At 44.1% G+C, this 20,217-nt stretch overlaps 1 protein-coding gene across 1 annotated transcript in view; it reads right to left on the bottom strand.

The window, feature by feature from the left end:
- Positions 1-2,560, bottom strand: part of hmgcs1 (3-hydroxy-3-methylglutaryl-CoA synthase 1 (soluble)) — a 96,757-nt gene extending 94,197 nt beyond the window's left edge. The window contains exon 1 of the mRNA XM_068029168.1: positions 2,477-2,560. The gene's annotated coding sequence lies outside the window, so the exon portion shown is untranslated. The remainder of the gene's footprint in view (positions 1-2,476) is intronic.
- Positions 2,561-20,217: the final 17,657 nt, after the last annotated feature.

The raw sequence follows: 20,217 nt of genomic DNA, 5'->3' as shown, positions 1-20,217 counted from the left end.
CTCCAGGGAAGAGAATTCCAAAGATTAATGACCCTCTGAGAGAAAGAATTCCTCCTCATCTCCATCTTAAAAGGGAGACCCCTTATTTTGAAACTGTGCCTCCTAATTCTAAATGTCCCAAGTGGAAACATCCTCTCAGCCTGTCAAGGCCCCTCAGAATCTTTTTTGTTTCAATGAGATCACCTCTCATTCTTCTGAACTCCAATGAGTACAAACCCAACCTTTCCTCATAAGTCAACCCCTTTATCCCAGGAATCAGCCTAGTGAACCTTCTCTGAACTGCTTCCAATGCAAGTATATCCCTCCTTAAGTAAGGAGACCAAAACAGTATGCAGTACTCGAAGAATGGTCTCACCTATGCCCTGTATAGTATTAACAAGACTACCCTACTTTAATACTCCATCCCCCTTGATATAAATGCCAACATTCCATTTTCCTTCCTAATTACTTGCTTTACCTTCATGCTAACTTTTTGTGAATTATGTATAAGGACACCCTAGATCCCTCTGTACCACAGCAAACCTTAGTATTTAGAAAGTGATTCCCTGGTGATTTTTGGTGTCCGATAAATTCATGCCAAAATTCCAAACTTTGGTGAAAGAGAAAAACTGAAAATTTCAAACTGAATGCACTGACTGAAAGGGCAGTGAAAGCAGATTCAATAACTTTCAAAAGGAATTGAACAAATACTTGAAAAGAAAAAATTGCAGGGCTGTGGGCAAAGAGCAGACAGGAGTGCGACGAATTGGATAGCTGTTTCAAAGACCCAACACAAGCAGGATGGGGCGATGTTCAAATGGCTTCCTTGCGCAGTATGATTCTGTGAATGGCAGTAGATATTTGTTAAATGAATACACAGACATGAAGTACAGTTACAAAAACAAGAAATGCTGGATTCACTCAGCAGGTCTGGCAGCATCTGTGGAAAGAGAAGCAGAGTTAACGTTTCGGGTCAGTGACCCTTCTTCGGAACCCGAAGAAGGGTCACTGACCCGAAACGTTAACTCTGCTTCTCTTTCCACAGATGCTGCCAGACCTGCTGAGTGAATCCAGCATTTCTTGTTTTTGTTTCAGATTTCCAGCATCCGCAGTATTTTGCTTTTATTACATGAAGTACAGTTATCTGTATTGTGTGTAAGGTGTTTTCTCTTAAAGGTACTAGCAAGTGGCTAAAATGGTATTGCTGTAGCCACAACCTGTGGCCAATCAGCAATTCCCATTCCACACGTACTGGAAAAGAATACCTTCTCATGATGGCTCCCGAGCGTACAGGAAGTAAAAGAACCACACTCACCTCAATAGTCCCATAGTGTCAGGGTTAGTTAGGCCACTAGTAGAGGGGGGCTTTATTTTAAGTTATTGGTTCTTGGGACATACTTGACACTGTTGAAGGCTGCATTGATTGGCTATCCCAATCAATTTTAACATTGTCAGAGCCATTATGGCACAGAAGAAAGCCATTCAGCCCATCGAGTCCTTGTCAGCTCACTACACAGCAATCCAGTCAATCCCATTCACCCGCTCTATCCCCATAGCCCTGCAAGTTTATTTCCCTCAAAGACCCAACCAACTTCCTTTTAAAATCAATCATTCATCGGCTCCTCTTCCACCACCCTCGTAGGCAGCGAGTTCCAGGTCATTACCACTCGCTACATAAAAAAAAAGTTCTTCCTCACATTCCCCGCTGCATTGTGGGTGAATAATGGTCAGGGATGGGGTGGGGGTGGCAGTGAGAAACAACTGGAGTGCCAAATACTGGCGGTTATCCAATAACTATAGGTGAATAACATCAGGTTCAGCTGTAAACACCCTGCCTGCCACTCACTGTCTATCCAGGCTGGCGTATGAAGAACAGCCATTTAGAACAGCGCGTGCATGGAGAGGGACTGGCAGCCACTGTGGAACGCAACCCCCAGCAAGAACTCAATGCTTTTCAAGGAAAAGGTCAGTAGAATTATACAGAATTCCTTGGTGCACCAGGATTCTCTGGACGAAATGGGAATCCACCTACACAAATAGCCATCACATGTTAGAAAAATATAAACTCACAAGTACCTCCATACCTGTGACGATGTACACAGCCTACTTGATAATATTCTTGCCCCACTAAAAAAAATGCCACTTATGCAGTAATTTAAACATAGATTACAAGCAAAGAAATGAATGAATTCATGATAATTGGAATTAAGCAACCTTGAATGAAAGAGTAGATTATACCCCCAAAATGCTAAATGGTATATACATTGGTATATGTATATAAAAATATACATAATTAAATGTAAAATTACAAACTCATACTAAAAAAGATTAACATAGGTATTGAAGATGCAGAATAACTTTTCTGTTAATTCAAGGAGACAGTTAATTTTTAAGATATGCATGCAAATAAAAGCAGAATTGAAATTTAAGTTTCAAAAATAAAGATCGTACATATTTTATGTGGATCTGATTTTATCCAGGCTGCCTACCCTCTTACCCGTTTGTCTGTGTAGCCACTCTGAACTGTACGAGCTCTCACCGCAGAGATACACATGCCTACTTCCACCTAGCTTTATATAGTACAACCAACCTACCTTGACTATAGAGCACTGTCAATCAGTATGACCGACGAGCCAGCTGACCAATCGTGGCGCAGCTCCACCGGCTGGCGCGATCGGAAGCGCGGCGCACAGCCAATCGGCAGGCGGGAAGGCGGTCTGGGCGTCTCCGCTCTCTTTGTGAATGGGTCCGGGATGGTGTGAGCGAGGCCGTCATCTGGTGAGAGGAGACGGCGACCAATCAGAGCGCCTGCGCTCCAAGCCCGCGGTTGCCCCAAGCAACCAGATGAGGCCTGGATAAAAAGCATCTCTTGCCTCTTAGTCAGGCCCAAGGACCAGTGACAGAATTATTTCATAAGCTCTTAAACTAAAACTTAGTTTCATAGAATGGTTAAAGCACACAAGGAGGCCACTCAGCCTGTCGTGTCTGTGCTGGCTCTCTGCAAGAGCAACTCAGCTAATCCCACTCCCCTGCCCATTCCCAGTAGCCCTGCAAATTTTTTCTCTTCAGATAATTACCCAATTCCCTTTTGAAAGTCACAATTCCACACTCTCAGGCAATGTATTCCAGATCCTCGCTTCGTAAAAAGGTTTTTCTCCAGTCACTTCTGGTTATTTTGAGAAACGCCTTAAATCGGTGTCCTCTGATGCTCGACCCTTCTACTAATGGGAACAGTTTCTCCTTATCTATCTACTCTGTCAGGACCTCTCATGATTTTGAACACCTTTATCAAATTTTCTTTTAACCTCCTTTAAGAAGAACAGCCGCAGCTTCTCCAATCTATCCAAGTAACTGATGTCCCTCATCACTGGAGCCGTCCTCGTGAATCTTTTCTGCACCCTTTCTAAAGCCTTCACATCCTTCCTAAAGGGCAGTGCCCAGACGTGGACACAATACTTCAGCTGAGTCTGAATCAATGTATAAAGGTGTATTGTAATTTCTTTGCTTTAAATATTAGAATCAAGATCTGCCTCACAAAGGGAATTTATCTGAGAATTATTTTATTTTTATTCCCTTTCTGCCCTTTTTCTCCTGACGTTATTAGTCCACCCTGGAGTACAGTTCCATGAACACTGACCACCCTCTACTACTGATCACACTGTGGTACAGTTGCACAAATATGTGACCTTCTGGAACTATACAAGCAGCCTTTGTTGCTTGGCAAAGCAACCTAAGATCGCAACTCAAGAAGCCAACGTACCAACAGCTCATTGCTGATATCCAAAGACAAATCCGGGAGATAAAGGATGTGTGGTGGGAAGAGAAAGCCCGAGAGATCCATCAAGAAATGCAAATCTTTTTTGAAGCCATCAGGGCCATCTATTCACTGAGGTCAAGTGGACAAAATCACCTTCATTCACAGGGTGGCATTTCTCTTCTTAAAAATGTCAATGTCATCCGTAAATACTGGAAAGAACATTTTGAACAAATCCTCACCCGTGAATCAATAGTGGCAGTTGATATTCACCAGGCTATCCCCCAGTACCCTGTGGTAGAATCCATGGGTGAACCATCATCGATGGAAGAGCTACATCAAGCAATCCGTAAATCGCGAGGCTCTGTAGATTGTGTTTCAAAGATTTGGATGTCCAAGAAATTTCATCACAATCCTGAAATAGCTTCATGACAACATGACTTCATGACTGCAACTGTTGCAAGTGGGAGATCTGAAACAGACGCCTTCAAAATCTGGACTGTGATCAAGCAAGCCTGTGGAATAGCCCCCATAGTATTCACAATCTACCTGTTGGTGGCTAGTCACCTCATCAAGGATCAACTGCCCTCTGGTGTTATTATTAAATACCATCAAGATGGAAAACTCTTTAACCTCAATCGCCTCCGTGTCAAAACTAAACAGACCACCATAGACATACATGATCTACAGTTTGCGGATGATTGCAGTGTTGTTGCCCACTCTGCACCAGATTAGCAAGCCAGTTTCGATCTCTTCAATTCTGCACACAAGAAACTCAGCCTGTCCTTGAATGTAGCCAAAACAAAACTCATATCAACCCACATCTGGTCAGCCAAATATTCCACCTCCCATATATGTTGAAGGTGAGACTTTGGAATATGTTGAGCACTTCTCATACCTTGGCAGCTATGTCCCTCAAAAGGCCACCCTAGACGAGGAGATCTAACACCAGATCATCTGCGGCAATTCAGCCTTCTACAAACTATGACAGCGAGTCTTTGACAACAAAGACCTCTGCAAATCAACAGAAGTCTGAGGGTATAGAGCAGTTGTTGTCACCACACTCCTGTACTGCAGTGAGACCTGGACTGTGTATCAACAACACAGAAGAGCACTAGAGAAATTCAATCAGCAATGCCTCCGCCGCATCTTCCGGATTCAATGGGAGGACCGTTGAACAAACGCCCTTCTTGAAGCCAGATCCACAAGCATTTAGGCAAAACTCTTGCAAAATCAACTCCCATTGACTGGCCACATTGTCCACAAGGCTGAAAACCGTCTCCCCCACCAGGTCCTGTTCTCACAACTCTCAAATGGCCAACATTCCAGGGGAGGACAAAGAAAACGCTTCAAAGACACTCTGAAGCTCTCGTTGAAGCACAGCTGCATTGAGCTTAACGACTGTGAGGAGCTTCCAACTAATCATTCAGAATGGCGACAACTTGTCCACCAAGCTGCATCACACTTCAATTCCCAACACATTAATGATGAGGCAGAGCAACAGCAGAGAAGGGAAGAAAAGGAAACAAATTCTGCAACCTGGATTCCACTATCTTGTGGGACATCCTGTTCCATGTCTCCAAAGGTCTGCAGGTCGAAAATCAGCCTGCTCAGTCACATGAAGACCTCTGGAAGAAACTCACAACCCTGAGAAGATCCTTGAATCGACTACAATTCCACAGACACTGACCACCCTTCACTATTGATCACACTCAGGTACAGTTCCACATGCACTCACCATCCTGCACTGCCTCACAAATGAGACATGTGCTCATGTGTGAGCCTTGAGTGTCAGCAGTCTATTCAATTTCAGAGGGCATTACCAACAAGCTTAGAATAATATCTAGAAAACAAAAATATAATAATGAAAAGTCTTGTTGGACCAACCGCATTGAGTTCTTTGAACAGAGAGTAGACAGGGTAATGTAGTAGACGTAATATAAAACTTCCAAAAAGGTCTTTGACAAGGTACCATATAATAGACTAGTAATAAGGTCAGAGCATGTGGAGTCAGGGTACAAGTAGCAGAATGATTAGCTGGCTGAAAGACAGAATGCAGACAGTAGGGTTAAAGGGTAGCAATTCTCCACCTTGCTCTCACGCTGACGTCTTTGTCCTCATGGTCCCCCATTGACCTCACTTTTTGGCCATCATCCTGAACATCCAAGGACTGCAGCGGTTCAAGAAGGCAGCTCACCACCACCTTCTTAACGGCAATTAGGGACGGGCAATAAATACTGGCCTAGCCAATGACGCCCACATCCCATGAACGAATAAAAAAAAATTAAACCAACATTGAAACGTGCCAGTAGCTTGCCAGTGCTATTCCTCGAGCTTGTCTTGAGCTTCATTGGAACACTGCAGTAGACTGTAAACAGCGACTAGAGAGAATGGAGGCATCAATAGAGGCAATGGGAATTGAAACTGGGACCCATCGGTGGCTGCCGCGGTATCTTAGTCCTCCAGGCCAGTAAGCCAGCCTCCCCAGTGAATCCCACCGGCCTCCCTGGGAGAGGTAATTTCCCCTTTCCAATATGACGGCAGTGGGAGACCAGTAGTCTGCACTGTTGATACCAGAGGCCGAGTATTCTTAACCCATAAACATGATTGTAGAAACATGACCAAACTTGAAAATATTAGCAGAGCGATACATGCTCCTATGAAGCAGTATCCTTACACAGCTGAGAGTATACCGTATATTTGAGCCACTGCCGAGTCATTGTTAAAGCAGGATGTTTATCGCTAACATCAGAAATTGAAAAATTGGTTTGCGGAAGAAGATAATAAGTGTGGAAACTATTGGAGTTTAATCTAAAATACTGTTTTCTCAGTTGCCAATATTTTCCTTTGAAGTTGATAATGTTACGACTGATTTTTGTTGTTTTCAATTCCTAAGGAAATTGGGCAAGTTTAAAAATGGCTCCAAGACTTGGGAAACCATTTAAGACACTGTGTGGTTTGTCTTTGATTGGGGAAAAAAGTTATGTAAAGTGCTGCAATTGCGTGCCTTTGAGGATGTTTTGCTCCGCCACCTTGAAAACAAGCAGAGAAGTTAACCCTTTGTGCTGACAGCTTTTTTTTTCATTTAATTCACCGCATAACTTTGTACTGCTGAGTGTAAATTGATATATTGAAGATTGTAAAATGTCCAATGTTAGATGAAGGGACCGAAGATATGGTTGCTAAATTTGCTGATGACACAAAGATAGGTAGGAAAGTAACTTGTGTAGAGGACATAGGGAGGCTGCAAAGGGATGGAGATAGGTTAAGTAAATGGGCAAAGACCTGGCAAATGGAGTATAATGTGGGAAAGTGGGAAATTGTCCACTTTGGCAGGAAGAATAAAAAAGAAGCATATTATCGAAATGGTGAGAGATTGCAGAGCTCTGAGATGCAGAGGGATCTGGGTATCCTAGTGCAAGAATCGCAAAAGGTTAATATGCAGGTACAGCAAGTAATTAGGAAAGAATGATAGAATGTTATCATTTATCACGAGGGGAATTGAATACAAAAGTAGGGAGGTTATGCTTCAGCTATCTCAGGCATTGGTGAGACCACATCTGGAGTACTGTGGCGGTGGCCTAGTGGTATTGTCACTGGACTAGTAACCCAGAGACCCAGGGTATTGCTCTGGGGACATGGGATCAAATCCCACCACAGCAGAAGGTGGAATTTGAATTCTATTAATAAATATGGAATTAAAAAGCTAGTCTAATGATGGCCATGAAACCATTGTCGATTGTTGTAAAAACCCATCTGGTTCACTAATGTCCTTTAGGGAAGGAAATCTGCTGTCCTTACCTGGTCTGGCCCACATGTGACTCCAGACTCACAGTAATGTGGCTGACTCTTACATGCCCTCTGAAATGGCCGAGCAAGCCACACAGTTGTATCTAACCGCTACAAAGTCAATAAAAAGGAATGAAACCGGACGGACCACCCGGCATCAACCGAGACACCGGAAATGACAACGGCAAACCCAGTCCTGCCAACCCTGCAAAGTCCTCCTTACTAACATCTGGGGGCTTGTGCCAAAATTGGGAGAGCTGTCCCACAGACTAGTCAAGCAACAGCCTGACATAGTCATACTAGCGGAATCATACCTGACAGACAATGTCCCAGACACTGCCATCACCATCCCCGCGTATGTCCTGTCCCACCGGCAGGACAGACCCACCAGAGGTGGCGGCACAGTGGTATACAGTAGGGAGGGAGTTTCCCTGGGAGTCCTCAACATCGACTCTGGACCCCATGAAGTCTCATGGCATCAGATCAAACATGGACAAAGAAACCTCCTGCTGATTACCACCTACCGCCCTCCCTCAGCTGATCAGTCAGTACTCCTCCATGTTGAACAGCAATTGGAGGAAGCACTGAGGGTGGCAAGGGCACAGAATGTACTCTGGGTGGGGGACTTCAATGTCCATCACCAAGAGTGGCTCGGTAGCACCACTACTGACTGCGCTGGCCGAGTCCTAAAGGACATAGCTGCTAGACTGGGTCTGCGGCAGGTGGTGAGGGAACCAATAAGAGGGGAAAACATTCTTGACCTCGTCCTCACCAATCTGCCTGCCGCAGATGCATCTGTCCATGACAGTATTGGTAGGAGTGACCACCGCACAGTCGTTGCGGAGACAAATTCCTGCCTTCACATTGAGGATACCCTCCTTCGTGTTGTGTGGCACTACCACCGTGCTAAATGGGATAGATTTCGAACAGATCTAACAATGCAAAACTGGGCATCCATGAAGCGCAGTGGGCCATCAGCAGCAGAAGAATTGTACTCAAACACAATCTGTAACCTTATGGCCCGGCATATCCCCCACTCTACCATTACCATCAAGCCAGGAGACCAACCCTGGTTCAATGAAGAGTGCAGGAGGGCATGCCAGGAGCAGCACCAGGCATACCTGAAAATGAGGTGTCAACCTGGTGAAGCTAGAACACATGACGATCTGCATGCCAAACTGCATAAGCAGCATGCGATAGACAGAGCTAAGCAATCCCATAACCAACGGATCATATCTCAGCTCTGCAGTCCTGCCACATTCAGCCGTGAATGGTGGTGGACAATTAAACAACTAACTGGAGGAGGTGGCTCCACAAATATCCCCATCCTCTATGATCCCCATCACATCAGTGCTAAAGTTAAGGCTGAAGCATTTGCAACAATGTTCAACCAGAAGTGCCAAGTTGATGATCCATGTTGGCCTCCTCCTGAAGTCCCAGCATCACAGATGCCAGACATCAGCCAATTCGATTCACTCCGCGTGATATCAAGAAACGACCAAAGGCACTGGACACTGCAAAGGATATGGGCCCTGACAATATTCCGGCAATAGTACTGAAGACCTGTGCTCCAGAACTTGCCGCGCTCATAGCCAAGCTGTTCCAGTACAGCTACATCACTGGAATCTACTCTGCAATGTGGAAAATTGCTCAGGTATGTCCTGTACACAAAAAGTCCGACCCGGCCAATTACCGCCCCATCAGCCTACTCTCAATCATCAGTAAAGTGATGGAAGGTGTCATCAACAGTGTCATCAAGCAGCACTTGCTTAGCAATAACCTGCTCAGTGACGCTCAGTTTGGATTCCGCCCGGGCCACTCAGCTCCTGACCTCATTACAGCCTTGGTTCAAACATGGACAAAAGAGCTGAACTGAGGTGAGAGTGACTGCCCTTGACATCAAAACAACATTTGACCAAGTATGGCATCAAGGAGCCCTGGCAAAACTGAAGTCAAAGGGAATCAGAGGGAAAATCCTCCGCTGGTTGGAGTCATACCGAGCGCAAAGGAAGATGGCTGTGGTTGTTGGAGGTCAATCATCTGAGCTCCAGGACATCACTGCAGGAGTTCCTCAGGGTAGTGTCCTAGGCCCAACCATCTTCAGCAGCTTCATCAATGACCTTCCTTCAATCTTAAGGTCAGAAGTGGGGATGTTCGCTGATGATTGCATAATGTTTGGCACAATTCGTGACTCCTCAGATACTGAAGCAGTCCGTGTAGAAATACAGCAAGACCTGGACAATATCCAGGCTTGGGCTGATAAGTGGCAAGTAACATTCGTGCCACACAAGTGCCAGGCAATGACCATCTCCAACAAGAGAGAATCTAACCATCTCCCCTTGACATTCAATGGCATTACCATCGCTGAATCCTGCACCATCAACATCCTCGGGGCTACCATTGACCAGAAACTGAACTGGAGTAGCCATATAAATACCGTGGCTACAAGAACAGGTCAGAGGCTAGGAATCCTGTGGCGAGTAACTCACCTCCTGACTCCCCAAAGCCTGTCCACCATCTACAAGGCACAAGTCAGGAGTGTGATGGAATATTCTCCACTTGCCTGAATGGGTGCAGCTCCAACAACACTCAAGAAGCTCAACACCATCCAGGACAAAGCAGCCCGCTTGATTGGCACCCCATCCACAAACATTCACTCCCTTCACCACCGATGCACAGTGGCAGCAGTGTGAACCATCTACAAGATGCACTGCAGCAATGCACCAAGGCTCCTTCGACAGCACCTTCCAAACCCAGGACCTCTACCAACTAGAAGGACAAGGGCAGCAAATGCATGGGAACACCACCACCTGCAAGTTCCCCTCCAAGTCACACACCATCCTGACTTGGAACTATATCGCTGTTCCTTCACTGTCGCTGGGTCAAAATCCTGGAACTCCCTTCCTAACAGCACTGTGGTTGTACCTACCCCACATGGACTGCAGCGGTTCAAGAAGGCAGCTCACCACCACCTTCTCAAGGGCAATTAGGGATGGGCAATAAATGCTGGCCTGGCCAGTGACACCCACATCCCATGAATGAATTAAAAAAAAATTTTTTTTTTAAGTGCTGGTCTCCTTATTTAATGAAGGATGTAAATGCATTGGAGGCAGTACAGAGAAGGTTTACTGGACTAATACCTGGAATGAGCGGGCTGTCTTATGAGAAAAGATTGGACAATCTAGGCTTGTATCCGCTGGAATTTAGAAGAGTAAGAGGCGACTTGATTGAAACATATAAGACCTCTGACGGATCGTAACAGGGTGGATGTGGAAAGGATGTTCCCCCTTGTGGGAGAATCTGGAGCTAGGGGTCACTGTTTAAAAATAAGGGGTCGCCAATTTAACACAGAGATGAGGAGAAATTTTTTCGCTCAGAGGGTCGTGACTCTTTGGAACTCTCTTCCTTAAAAGGCGGTGGAAGCAGAGTCTTTGAATATTTTTAAGGCAGAGGTAGATACATTCTTGATAAGCAAGGGGGTGGAAGGTTATTGGGGGTAGGTGGAAATGTGGAGTAATCAGTTCAGCCATGAACTTATTGAATGGTGAAGCAGGCTCGAAGGGCCGAGTGGCTTACTCCTGCTCCTAATTCGTATGTTCATATGTTTAAGTCTCTAAATTGACGAATATGATTGGACAAATGAACCCATTAGGCTTTTAAGCAGAGCTACAATGGATTCCTTGTGTTTTTTAAAAAAAGAAAACAGGCAGAGATGGTATATAAGCAAGAACATCAAGAGATCCAGTAGCTTCAAGAATTTAAGAACGTATCTGCGGACACCAGATGACACAGCATGGACTAAAGGCTCTGCCTTGACAAAGACTTTTGTTATTTGTTATCTTCCGAGACAAAATATTTGAGAATGAGAAACATGGAAGTTACCTCTAGACTGATTTCAAGCATTTCTCTCTGTTGTGAAAGTAAAATTTTAAAACCACCAAGCCCGGATTATAAGAAATTAGAATCGATAAACTAAATTGATATGAGTGGTTATTGCAAGCACTCAAAGGGAAAATTCACATGAAATTTAAGGGGTTAATCAAATTTTTATTCAACAAAAAACTGATGGAAAAGCAGTCTAGGTGGTTCCTGTGTATTAAAAAAAAAGTTTCTTTTGGGAAAAACAAATTGAACATTGACAAAACCTGTCAGCCCAACAACACTGCTGTTTGAATTTGGGATTTTGAAATATCTGAAGCATAAAAGCTCATCTAAAATAAGAACAAACAAACAAATAGCTGGCAACACTGGGGAATGTATGATTTTTGTTCTAAAGATATTATGAAAATATTGTATTGAACAGTAAAGTTCCTCCAGGGCTCATGAATGAGATAGAATGGTAATTCATGGGACATCCCCACTTAGTGTAAGAGATAGAGACATGAAAATCACAGCACCAAATGTGTGTGGTTCAATGAAATATATAATCCATGTACATTCTAGTGAAAGTTAGGAAAGTGTAGACGAGACATGTAAATTGATAGCTTTCTCTTGGAGTTGTCTCTGTTCTTGTCTATGAATCTTTTAAGAGAACTGCATTTGATAGTCTGGCCACTACCCAAGACATTGGGACCATGCAGGGGGAGATAAGGAAAGGTCTTCAGACAGATACCTCCCTGCCCACTTTCAATCTTTTGATAAGATCACCGGAAAGTCAAGAATGTGTGACATGTTACTGGGACACCGGTGTAAGTGTGCAAACGTGATGTGTTATGTGTGATGTAACTAACATGTGGGAATGCATGGTAAACTTGCACTAAAGAACGGGTCTCAGACATTCTCAGCTACTTGACAACAGGACAACATAAAATGGTTAATGTGGCCAGCAGAGTGAGAAAACATTCTAAACCTCAAAGCATTGACACATACTCCATAGAGAAACTGATCTCAGGATAGAATGGTACCTGTCAGAGGGAGTATAATTGTTGGGCAGGCACTTAATGTAAAGTGGAATATGGAGACTGGATTAAAATAATTGAAGGCTAGGTCTAGTATTTAGTTAGAATTATCCACAAGATGGATACAGGTAAAAGGAGAGCTGGAGAATCTTTTAAGTCCATGCATGATCTTTTGTTTGAACCGTATGTATTTAAGACATGCCAAAAATTTAGAATTGAGTGAGATGATCTGCAGGCGGGGAGGACCCATCTATGTTGATTGTGATCACATTTCATTGGAAAAGTTTTTACATTTATTCTTGGTGGCAGCTTGAAATATCTAGGTTAGTTAAAAATCACTTGTGAGAAGCCAATAAGGATGTTTCCTTCTGGCGGGGGGGTGGGTTACTGTAAGAAAAGGGACCATTTAATAAATGATACTTCTCAGAGTGATACAAACTTCTTATAGAAACAGTAGGCATAGTATGAAACAGACCCACAGAGAAGCTGTTTTCCTCTCTCAAAAGGGATAGAGAAGCAGTTCCTAACGCTAGGGTCATTACTGGTATAAACAAGGTAAGGGGAAAGGAGTATGACATCCCCAAGAGGGTCATATAGATACTAGACAGCATAGACATTCCTAAACTGATATAGGGAGTCTTCTAGCGCCTTGTGTACCCTCTTATCTGTACAAGTGTCTAATGAAAGCTAACATTTGGCCTCCAGTATGAAGTAAATTGAAAGATGACTTTGAGCTGAAGTGATGAACAAGGAGGAGGTACCTGTCCTGTATTCGTTGGTTAGAAGGATTTGAACAAATGATTGACATAGGGTGAACTACCAACCTCTAGAAGTAAAGTATATAACAGGTGCTTGGGAGGGAAATGGTCAGTCTTTGAAGTCAGAAGGGGAGCTTCCCAAAGCTTGGCTTCGGCTGAATGTTAATAAACTGCTTTAAAATCACATTATGAGCTTGACTCCCTTCTTTGGGTATCTGTAACTTCTGAATCTAAATCTTAAACTGGCTGAATGGGTTGAAAGAGTGGAGAGTAAGAAAGCATAGTGCAAGTACTGCCAGTGAGTCCAGAAGCAACTCTTGCATCAGAAAACGATCACATGCCAGAGTAAGAGTTTCTGATAGTGCAAGTGGGAGCTCTCATAGTAGTAGTCCTGACAGACATAAAAGTAGTAGGGGCCATGTCTTGAGTAGATTCCTTTTGGGCCTCCTTATCTCAAGAGACAATGGATACACGCCTGGAGGTGGTCAGTGGTTTGTGAAGCAACGCCTGGAGTGGCTATAAAGGCCAATTCTAGAATGACAGGCTCTTCCACAGGTGCTGCAGAGAAATTTGTTTGTCGGGGCTGTTGCACAGTTGGCTCTCCCCTTGCGCCTCTGTCTTTTTTCCTGCCAACTACTAAGTCTCTTCGACTCGCCACATTTTAGCCCTGTCTTTATGGCTGCCCGCCAACTCTGGCGAACGCTGGCAACTGACTCCCACGACTTGTGATCAATGTCACACGATTTCATGTCGCGTTTGCAGACGTCTTTAAAGTGGAGACATGGACGGCCGGTGGGTCTGATACCAGTGGCGAGCTTGCTGTACAATGTGTCTTTGGGGATCCTGCCATCTTCCATGCGGCTCACATGGCCAAGCCATCTCAAGCGCCGCTGACTCAGTAGTGTGTACAAGCTGGGGATGTTGGCCACTTCGAGGACTTCTGTGTTGGAGATACGGTCCTGCCACCTGATGCCAAGTATTCTCCGGAGGCAGCGAAGATGGAATGAATTGAGACGTCGCTCTTGGCTGGCATACGTTGTCCAGGCCTCGCTGCCATAGAGCAAGGTACTGAGGACACAGGCCTGATACACTCGGACTTTTGTGTTCCGTGTCAGTGCGCCATTTTCCCACACTCTCTTGGCCAGTCTGGACATAGCAGTGGAAGCCTTACCCATGCGCTTGTTGATTTCTGCATCTAGAGACAGGTTACTGGTGATAGTTGAGCCTAGGTAGATGAACTCTTGAACCACTTCCAGAGCGTGGTCGCCAATATTGATGGATGGAGCATTTCTGACGTCCTGCCCCATGATGTTCGTTTTCTTGAGGCTGATGGTTAGGCCAAATTCATTGCAGGCAGCCGCAAACCTGTCGATGAGACTCTGCAGGCACTCTTCAGTGTGAGATGTTAAAGCAGCATCGTCAGCAAAGAGGAGTTCTCTGATGAGGACTTTCCGTACTTTGGACTTCGCTCTTAGACGGGCAAGGTTGAACAACCTGCCCCCTGATCTTGTGTGGAGGAAAATTCCTTCTTCAGAGGACTTGAACGCATGTGAAAGCAGCAGGGAGAAGAAAATCCCAAAATGTGTGGGTGCGAGAACACAGCCCTGTTTCACGCCATTCAGGATAGGAAAGGGCTCTGATTAGATTAGATCATGAAATAAAGGCCACAGTGTAGTCTCTCAATAGAATTAGAAGCAGAGCCCTCATAGAGTCAGAGTCATAACGGCACAGAAGGAGGCCATTCTGTCCACCGAGTCCACGCCGGCTCTCTGTACAGGAATCCAATCAGACCCATTCACTGGCTTTATCCCCGTAGTTTTGTAAGTTTATTTCCTTCAAGTGCCCATCCAATTTCCTTTTGAAATCATTCATCGTCTCTGCTTCCACCATCCTCAGCAAGTTCCAGGTCATTACCACTTGTTGCATAAAAAAGTTCTTCCTCACATCCCCCCTGCATCTCTTGCTCAAAATCTTCAATCTGTGTTCCCTAGTCCTTGTACCATCAGCGACTGGGAACAGCTTTTTTTTTGTCTACCTTAGCTTTATAAAGGTTCAGCAAAGTTTTTCTGCTTTTGTACTCAGTACCTCTATTTGTGAAGCCCAAGATCACTCTGCTTTGCTAACTACTCTCAATACATCCTGCCACCTTCAAAGATCTGTGCACATGAACCCCAGATCCCCCTGTCCCTGTACACTCTTTAGAACTGTACGATTTAGTCTATATTGCCTCTCCCTATCCCTTTTGCCAAAATGTATCACCTCACATTTCTCTATATTAAATTCCATCTGTCACTTGTCTACCCATTCTGCTAGCCCATCTACGTCCCATTGCATTCAATTGGTATCATCCTCACTGTCGGCCACACTTCCAAGTTTGGTATCATTGTCAAATTTTCAAATTTTACTCTATATTCCAATATTCAAGACATTTATATATATATAAAAAAAACAGTGGTCCTCACACTGAACCTTGGGGAACATCACTGTCTACCATCCTCCAATCTGACAAGCAACTATTTACCATGACTGTTTTCTGTCCTTAAGAGAATTTTTTGTCCAAGCTGACACTGACCCTCCTATTCCATGAGCCTCAATTTTGTTTACCAACCTTTTAAGTGGTATTTTGTCAAAGGCTTTCTTAAAATTCAGATGGACAATATCCATTGCTTTCCCTTCATCAACTTTCTCTGTTACTTCATCAAAAGATTTTAATTAGATTAGTAAAGCACGATCTGCCTTTTACAAATCCATGCTGGCTCTCCCTAATTAACTCAAACCTCTCCAAGAGCCTGTTTTTTCCCCCCTGATTGTTTCTAAAACCTTACCCACCATAGATGTTAAAAGTGACCGGCCTGTAGATACTAGGAATGTCTTTACACCTTTTCTTGAAGAAGGGTGTCACATTTGCTAATCTGCAATCCTCTGGCACCTCCCCCGTATCTGGGGAAGACTGGAAGATTATGGCAAGCCCTTCAGAATTCACCTGACATGCATCATAAGCCCTCTTTTTTTGTTTCATCATAATCTCTATCTCCCTCGTCATCCAAGGAGCCCTGGCTTTGGTCCCCTTACCTTTTGGCAATGTTGGAATGTACCGAGTCTGTACCTGAAATATCTCCTCCTTAAAGATCACCCATTGCTCTGCTACAGTTTTTCCTATCAATCTTTGGTTCCATCTTAACTTAGCTAGATCCCTTCTCATGCCAATGAAGTTAGCCCTCTTCCAATTTAGAAGTTCTACTTGAGATTTTCTCTTGCTCTTCTCCATTGCTAATCTAAACCATGATGTTTTAGTGGCTGCCAATAACTTGAGGATAAATAATGTGACAAAACAAAGGGAATTAGATGGAGAGAGTTTTGTGTTTATTCTGAAGTGCCAGATAAAGGTCAACTAGCTTTGTCACATTTGTACTCACTTATAAGGTTAAAATGAGGCGAGTTTCTCAGATTTTGAAGAGACGTTGGGTGATACAGATGTTAGATAGGATTCTTCCACAGCTGGAAAAGTAATCTTAAAAATCTTTTTAGCTCTTTTGGCCACATATTCATGTGTCATCGGCATAAAAACTACATTTCTGCAGGGTGTTACATTTCAGAGAGAAGTGTTTCTGAAACTGCCCAAAGAGGCAGCAGATGCAGAAGGAAAACTATGGAAACGAAACAAATGTTTCTAAGGCCTGAATGATGCGTCCAAGGTATGGTATTTTATGGAGAGATCTGTTTTGCTGAAAAAGTTGTGTTCAACTAAAAGCAGATCCCGCAGTGTTTTATTGATACCATATCGCTAGCAGAGAAAAAATATTGAAGAAACTTAAGGGACTAAAATCTGACAAATCCCCAGGACTTGATGGCCTACATCCTAGGGTTCTAAAAGAGGTACCTGCAGATATAGTGGATGGATTGGTTATGATTTTCCAAAATTATTTAGATTCTAGAATGGTCCCAGTGGATTGGAAGTTAGCAAATGTAACACCATTATTCAAGAAAGGAGGGACAGAGAAAACAGGTAACTACAGGCCAGTTAGCCTGAAATCAGGCATCAGCAAAATGCTGGAATCTATTATTAAGGAAGTCGTAACAGTGCACTTAGAAAATCATGGTATGATCAGACAGAGTCTGACAAATTTATTAGAGTTTTTTGAGGATGTAAATAGTAGGGTAGATAAAGGGAAACCAGTAGATAAGAGTATTTGGATTTCCAAAAAGCATTCGATAAGGTGCCACACAAAAAGTTAATAGGCAAGATAGAGTTGGGGGTAATATATTAGCATGGATAGAGGATTGGTTAACAGACAGAAAGCAGAAAGTAGAGATAAACGGGCACTTTCAAGTTGGCAGACTGTAACTAGTGGAGTGCCACAAAGGTTAGTGCTGGGGCCTCAGCTATTTACAATCTATATTAATGACTTAGACAGTGGACCACAAGTAATGTATCCATGTTTGCTGATGATAAAAAGCGAGGTGGGAATGTGAGCTGTGAGGAGGACATAAAGAGGCTGTAAAGAGATATAGACAGGTTAAGTGAGTGGGCAACAAGGTGGCAGATGGAGTATAATGTGGGGAAGTGTGAGATTATTCATTTTGGTAGCAAGAATAGAAAAGCAGACATTTTTTAAAAGGCGTGAAACTTGCAAATGTTGATGTACAAGGAACACAGAGATCTGGATTTTACCAGACCTTTGGAGATGAGCTGGAAGGCAGGCGAGCTGGTAAAATGGCAGCAGAAGGCATTGAGGGGGCATTTTACCAGCGGCAGGAACCTCAGCAGCATGGTCGCCCACCGTACGGCCAAATTTTGCAATGAAGTTTCTTTTTATCCTTTCATGGGATGTGGGCGTCATTTGTTGCCCATCCGTAATTGCCCTTAAACCAAGTGGCTTGCTAGGCCATTTAAGTGTCAACCACATTGCTGTGGGTCTGGAGCCACATATATGCCAGAACAAGTAAGGATGGCAGATTTCCGTCCCGAAAGGACATTAGTGAACCAGATGGGTTTTTACAACAACCAATGACAGTTTCATGGCACCATTACTGAGACTAGCTTTCAATTACAGATTTTATTATAATTAATTGAATTTATTAATTAATTGAATTTAAATTCTACTAGCTGCCATGGTGGGATTTGAACCTATATCCCCAGGCTATTAGCCTGGACATCTGGATTACTAGTCTAGTGACATTACCACTATGCCACCATCTCCCCAATTAAAGGTCACCTCCCACTCCCGCAGGCATTTTTCTGGCGTCAGGAGGGGCTGCTGACGCATGGACAGACTCTGTCCCTGGGGGGTGGGGGTGTCCTCCTTTATGGCCGCTCCATGGCCCACGGAGGGGCCCCCTGGCGATAATGGCTGCCCCTGCGGCTACGGCACTGCTGCTTGAAGGTGACCTCCCCACCCCAGTCGCCAGGGCCTGCTTGCCTAGTCCTGGCTTGCTTAAAAGAGCCTACCTTGTCTTGCATAGAAGTGCCCTTTCCTCCACCTTGCAGCCTCAGCAGTGGTCACCGCTAATGGTGATGCTGCCGAGCTGCCTGCTCTCTGATTGGATTGCCAGCTCTGGGAGGCAGGCCGCTATCCTCAATTGGACAGCGGTCTCTTAATTGGTAAAATACTGCTTCAGGGTCCTGCCGCCCGCCGGTACTGGGTGGGCTCCCGCTTTCAGTACTGGTAGAGGGACTTCTTCCCTGTTCGATAACTGCGCCCAGAAAGTTAAAATGCAGATACAGTAAACAATAAGGAAAGCAAATAGCATGTTGGCCTTTATTGCAAGGGGATTGAAGTACAAGAATAAGGACGTCTTGCTACAGTAAGGCACAAGCGAATAATGCAAGGCTGGATTGCAACTATTTTAACACAAGGAGTCTTACTAGTAAGGCAGATGAATTGAAGGTGTTAATGAACACATGGGAATATGATATTATTGCTATCACAGAGACATGGTTGAGGGAAGGGCAGACTGGCAGCTCAATATTCCAGGGTATAGAATCTTCAGGCGTGACAGGGGACAGGGTAAAAGAGGAGGTGGCATTGCGCTGTTGATCAAGGAGTCAATTACTGCAGTGAAGAGGGAAGATATCTTAGAAGGTTCCTCAAATGAGGCCACATGGGTAGAACTTAAAAACAAAAAGGGGGCAATCACTTTGCTGGGAGTGTACGACAGGCCTCCAAAGAGTCAGGGAGAGATACAGGAGCAGATATGTAGGTAAATCTCAGAGAGGTGTAAAGATAATAGGGTAATAATAGTAGGGGATTTCAACTTCCTCAATATTAACTGGGATAGTCTGAGTGCAAAAGGCTTAAACGGGGCGGAATTCTTAAAGTGCATACAGGAGAGATTTTTGAGCCAGCACATAGAAAGTCCGACAAGAGAAGGGGCAGTACTGGACCTAATCCTAGGGAATGAAACCGGACAAGTGATAGAAGTGTCAGTGGGGGAGCATTTTGGGGATAGTGACCATAACTCTGTAAGTTTAAGGTAGTTATGGAAAAGGACAAAGAGGGACCGGAAATAAAAGTACTGAATTGGGGGAAGGCCGATTTCAATATGATAAAACAGGATCTGGCCAAAGTGGACTGGGAGCAGTTACTTGTAGGAATGTCTATATCAGACAAGTGGGAGTCATTCAAAAAGGAAATAGTGAGAGTTCAGGGCCAACATGTTCCTGTTATGGTACAGGGTAGGACCAACAAGTCCAGGGAACCCTGGATGTCAAGGGATATAGAGGATTGGATAAGGAAAAAAGGGAGGCTTATGGCAGATTCAGAGCACTGAAAACAGCAGAGGCCTAGTGGAGTATAGAAAGTGTAGGGAGGTATTTAAAAAAGTAATTAGGAGAGCGAAGAGGGGAAATGAAAAAACACTGGCAGGAAAGATAAAGGAAAACCCCAAGGCGTTTTATAAATATATTAAGGGCAAGCGGATAATCAGGGAAAGAATAGGGCCTATTAGGGACCAAAATGGCAATCTGTGTGTGGAGCTGGAGGACATAGGTGAGGTTTTAAATGATTACTTTTCATCTGTGTTCACTATGGAGAAGGAC

Source organism: Heterodontus francisci, chromosome 4 (genome assembly GCF_036365525.1).
Source record: "Heterodontus francisci isolate sHetFra1 chromosome 4, sHetFra1.hap1, whole genome shotgun sequence".
Classification (NCBI taxonomy): Eukaryota; Metazoa; Chordata; class Chondrichthyes; order Heterodontiformes; family Heterodontidae; genus Heterodontus; species Heterodontus francisci.
Note: the sequence above shows the minus strand (reverse complement) of the source record. Positions and strands in the feature narration are given on the sequence as shown.